Below are 5,893 nucleotides of genomic sequence, written 5' to 3' on the forward strand. Positions count from 1 at the left end.
TTTGAGATCCGAGAGGTGTATTTAAAGAAGAAGAGGATAAGAGAACAGAGAGTGGCCGGAGATCACATTATCTTAGTGTCGATAGAAGAGAGTGTAAACGAGGCAAGGATAGATCCCTTAGCACCAATCATAGAAGAGGGCAGTGATATTGACACCTTTTCTGAAGGATCATATTAGTGGATGGCTAACCGACAACTTGGAGATTTCAAACAACAAGGGACCATGGGGGGTAGCACCTTTCAAAAACCCTTAAACATGACAAAATAGACTACAATTTTTCTTAAGGGAACCAATGACCATGGGGCCCTGATGCATGCTGATGTCCAAGGACGTCAATACATTTGTATTGAAGAACGGTCAGTGAGAGGATTAGAATTAATCATGGTAATTGACGATGGTGATAGGATTTTCAATGAGGAGGGAAACCACTATCTCATTGTGAAATACCCAGAAAATTACAATCGATATGCAGACAATGTAGCAAAAGGGAAGATGTTCATGGAGACTCAAGAGATACCTCCTAAACTCACTCTTTCCGGAGCCTGCTACATTCGTGACAAGACAATTGAGAGAATAGCAATGATTCATGAAAATATTGGGATTTACAAGCACGAGGAAGGAAGAATCACCTCTTACTACCCGTGCATGGAGCCCCATGTGTACGAGTTAAGCATGGACAAAGTCATGTACTTGTTTTCATATGAGTCGATAATAGGAAACCATATTATTTTTATCGATAAGTATAGATGAGAATACGAGCCAATTCACGCAGATGATGTAGGGAGAGTGATAATGCTAGAAACTCATGGAACAAGCTTCAGTAGGGAAACAATAGCCCATAGAAACCCCAAGCAAGTCTACAAATCCATTATCAAATGATTACGACCAATGTTCGGGAAAAATGTGTCTCAGCTTAATATCGTGGCGTTTCCAATTTCCAAAATGCCGGTTGAGCGTAAGTGACAGAGGAGAAAAATACTGTCAAAACCTAAAAAAGTAACCTAATTTTCTAAAGTTTCCTCTTGGAAAATTCAAGGAAAGGCATTTTGTATGTTTGGGAAAATGATTTTTCCCGAACACTGATTATGACACCATGGCAAGTTGAACAAACAACCACTGCCAAACCCTCAGAACTTACAAGCATCACCACTATCATTTCAAGCGTGGCTCTAGCAATTTACAACACCAGACGTTAGAACAAAAGGGGATGGATAGCAGGCTGTGTCAGGGCTAGAAGCACCACCAAAACCACCACTCTATTGGAAATACCAAGATGAGAGTAGAACAAGAACGCTTAATCCGATCATGATTGAAGCACCACAACAAGAATGAGAAAAAAGAAGTCGGTCAAAAGATCAACACTTGCTAGGCCAGTCAAGAACTATGGATTAGGAGCACCCCTAAGGGAGGAGCATGTACCATATCCTAGGCCAAAAAGGGCTTATAAAGGAGGGATAGAGGACCCTATGTTTAAAATGGTAGATCACCGGAGGATCAGACCGTCTCAAGTCCAAAAAAGGGTTAACAAGAAATGTTCTGGAAATAGGGATCCAAGGGACCACGTGGCAGCCTTTGTGCATGTCATCAAGGGTGAGGAAGTACTTGAATTTTCCACAGATCTTGTTAGATTTGGGTTGACCCTAGAGGAGGATGCCGCTACCTGATTGGACTCTATCGAACGTAGAGATTTTGAATCCATGGAGGAGGTATTTGACAAGTTTATCAAAGAATTCTCTCATAGAGAGATAGATCGTATACAGTCTCGCAAATCCATAAGTTCAGGCAAAAAGAGGGAGAATCCGTTAGAAAGGCAGCCTTAAGGTTGAAACGCTACGTAAAAGTCTACCCTATGGAAGAATTACCAACTCAGTATTTATCCAAGGACTGAGAAATGCAGATCTTCAGAAAGATTTGCATATGAAGAAGAGCTCAACTCTAAACGAGTTGAGCAAGGAGGCTCTATACCTAGTAGACAACTATGTTGTCTACAAGGAAGGCAGCTACAAAGACTTAAATGATGACACATCATCACATCAAAGTGGAGCTAAGTCTACAAAGTCAGCACAAAAGAGCGAGGTAACGATAAATCAATAGAAAATTGTTGAGGAAGTTTTCAAAAGGATAAGCCCGTTTGCTAAGCCACATGCTAAGCAACCTAAGTGGTGCTCCATTGAGCAAAAATGGACGAATCACGCTATGGAAGAGTGTTACTACAACAAGGGGTATGTGAGAGAGTGACAGTATGCCCCACCAGCCCAAGTAGCACCTCCTCAGGTACCACCAATGCCTGGTATATGGTAGGAAATTTTCCAAGACTAGGAGGGGTTGAACGGCCACAACCAGTTTTGGGGCAACAACCACCTCTGCCATGATTGTGACCAATTGGCATCAGATATACACCCACTATAGAGGAATAGGAGGAACAAGGTTTAGTGCTTGTGTATGTGTATTATGAAGAGCCAAGTGAATATAGGCTAGTTCAACCGAAGAGCAAAAAGCACCAAAACCTTGGAGCATCATTGGGAATGTTGGACCACCAAAAGTAGCTCATGCTGCAGGAGAAGGTAGATACAGTTTGAATGAATGCATATCGTTGTTCATAGCCAACGGTGGGTTAACAGGACTAAGACCTTCCTATCAATAAAGAGAGGCTCCAGGAGTGCCTCGCCAACCCTTAAGACCGTGCTACAAGTGTGATGGTGACCATCTTATGAAAGACTATCCTCACACAGAGATCATGAGAGTGAACGTGTATTGTCCATATTGCAACATTACTCATTTGCTCAGTGATTGTCCAACAGGCCCAAATAAAAATGATTAAAACTATATTAAACATACTGGGGGTGATCCCATCAAGTAGCAGCTCAAAAAATGAAATGGTGATACCTATACAAGTTGTCATAAGAGCGCAAGCTCAAAAAGCAAGGAAGAACTGATAATTGAGGAACCTAAAACAGATGCGCCTAGTTATGACCAAAAGGTCAGAAAAACACTTGGAAATCTAGGAAGGCATGCATAAAAGCCAGGGAGGAATGTGAACATGTAGCCCTAGTGGAGGAGATAAAACAAACCAGGGACAGGTTAGAGAGATTAGAGAATAAATTGTAAAAATATTTGCAAGATTTTCACTTGTATGCACCTTTCCTAGCTTTACCTATCCCTCTTCCAAAAGAGTGTGTATGAAGTGATATCTCACCTCAACGTGCTTTGTCCTTGAATGAAACATTGAATTCTTTGCAAGATGGATAGCGCTTTGGCTATCACTGTACAAGACACAATTTTCTTGTTTGAATCCAAGCTCTTCTAAGAATCAAAGAAGCCACAAAATTTCTTTGCTTGCCTTTGTCGTTGCTACATACTCTACTTCCGTGGTAGAAAGTGAGACCACTTTTTGCAGCTTTGAAGGCCAGCTTATCGTTGTGCCTCCAGGTGTGAAGACATAGCCAGTAGTGCTCCTTCAAGTATCTTTGCCACCTGCCATATCTGCATCAGTATACCCTTCCAGAAAAATATCAGTTCCTCTAAAATGCAAAGCATTTGTTTTTGTCCCTTTTAGATACCTAAGTATCCACTTCACAGCTTGCCAATACTCTTTACCTAGGTTGTCCATGAACCTACTTACAACTCCCACTGCATGTGCAATGTCTGGCCCTGTCTAGACCATAGCATACATAAGAGAACCTATCGCTGTAGCATATGGAACTTTAGACATATATGCTATCTCCTCTTGTGTCTTTGGATACATTTCCTTACTTAGTTTAAAATGACCACCAAAGGTGTAGAAACCGATTTTGCATCTTGCATTGCAAACCTTTCTAGTACCTTCTTGATGTAATCCTCTTGAGATAGCTTTATTGTCTTCTTTGTCCTATTCCTTGATATCCTCATACCAAGTATCTTCTTTGCAGCACCTAAATCTTTCATTGAAAAAGATTTAGATAGCTCCTCTTTTAGGTCTTTGATGTCCTGCATGTTAGCACTTGTAATCAATATGTCATCAACATACAACATTAGGAGAATGAACCTCCCACCTCCCAAATTCTTTGTGTAAACGTAGTGATCTGAGTTGCATCTTTTGAATCCATGATCCAACATCCATCGATCGAACTTCAAGTACCAATGTCTTGATGCTTGCTTTATGCCATACAAGCTCTTCTTCAATCTGCAAACCATTTTCTCCTTACCTTTTACTTCATGTCCCTTTGGTTGAAGCATGTAAATTTCCTCCTCTAAGTCACCATGAGGGAAGGCCATATTTACATCCATTTGCTCAAGATTTAAATCATGAGAGATCACAAGGCTTAAGAAAAGCCTAATTGAGTTCATTTTTACAATATGAGAAAATATTTCATTGAAGTTAATACCTTTCTTTTGAGAAAACCCTTTTACCACAAGCCTAGACTTGTACCTTTTCCTTTGGCTTGTACACCCATCTATTTTGAAGTGCCCGCTTACCTTAAGGCAACTCAACCAACTCCCATGTTTGGTTGCGATGTAATGAGTCCATCTCCACTTGCATGCTCTTTATCCATTCTTCTTTGGATTTGTGTTGCATAACTTCTTTGTATGATTCTGGCTCTCCAAAATCTGAGATCAAGAGATGAAAGGAAGGAACAAACCTCTCTGGAGGTCTACTTGCTCTCGTGGATCTTTGGGGATTTGATTGAGTCTCCTCGTTTGGTTGACGTTGTTGTACGTTGTCACCATTTGCACTCGTTGATTCTTCGCCATCCTCAAGCTCCATGTACTCATCACCTGTTTCTTTTGTTTGTTTTCTTTCCAAGTAATCTTTGTACATATTTTGTTCATTGCAAATTACATCCTTCTAAATATTTTACCATCTTTAGGATTCCATAGGCGATACCCAAAGTCACCTTTTCCATAGCCAATGAAGAAACACTTTCTGGACTTTGCATCTAGCTTTGATCTTAGGCTTCTATCTATGTGCATGAAAGCCTCACACCCAAACACGTTGAGAAGAGAATAATTCACCGGTTTACCTGCCCATGCCTCCTCTAGAACTCCCCTATCCAATGCCGTTGAGGGTGACCGGTTGATCAAATACACATACATAATTAATGCTTCCGCCCAAACCTCAAGCGATAAGATTGCATGTAGCCGCATGTTTCATGCTCGCTCCATGATTTTTCTGTTCATCCTTCCAAAATCCCATTTTGTTGAGGTGTCCTTGGGGTTGTCCTTTGCCTCCGAATGCCATTGCTAGCACAAAAACTTTCAAAATCTTGGCTGCAATATTCGCCTCCATTGTCGGATCTGAGGCATTTAACCTTGGTACATGCTTCATTCTCCACAAAGGCTTTCCACCTTTGAAATATGGAAAGTACATCAGATTTACTCTTCATTACATAAAACCATGTTGTTCCTAGCCACATCGTCTATGAATGTTACATAGTACAACGAGCCACCAAGTGATGGTGTACTTGCAGGACCCCAAACATCAGAATGAACTAACTCAAGTTTTTTATTTTTTCTTTCATTTCCTGATTTATGAAACTTTACCCTCTTTTGTTTACCATAAACCCAATCTTCACAAAACTCTAAGTCCACTTCTTTCAAACCTAGTAGAAGCTTCTTTGTTTGAAGGATTTGCATTCCTTTGGCACTCATATGCCCAAGCCGGTAGTGCCACACCGCACTGTCGACCTCTGTAGTTTTTGCACAAGGTGAAGATTGCGAGCTGACAATACACAAGTAAAGTGTACCAACCTTTTCTCCTTTGGCAACCACCAAAGATCCCTTTGAGATCTTCCACCGTTTGTTTCCGAATGCAATGTTGGGACCTTCATCATCCAATTGTCCGGTAGATATCAAACTCTTGCAAAGAGAAGGAACATGCCTAACATATTTAAGCTTCCATTCATTTCCATTAGTA

Source organism: Adiantum capillus-veneris, chromosome 26, assembly GCF_014529385.1.
Source record: "Adiantum capillus-veneris isolate H3 chromosome 26, ASM1452938v2, whole genome shotgun sequence".
NCBI classification, from domain to species: domain Eukaryota; kingdom Viridiplantae; phylum Streptophyta; class Polypodiopsida; order Polypodiales; family Pteridaceae; genus Adiantum; species Adiantum capillus-veneris.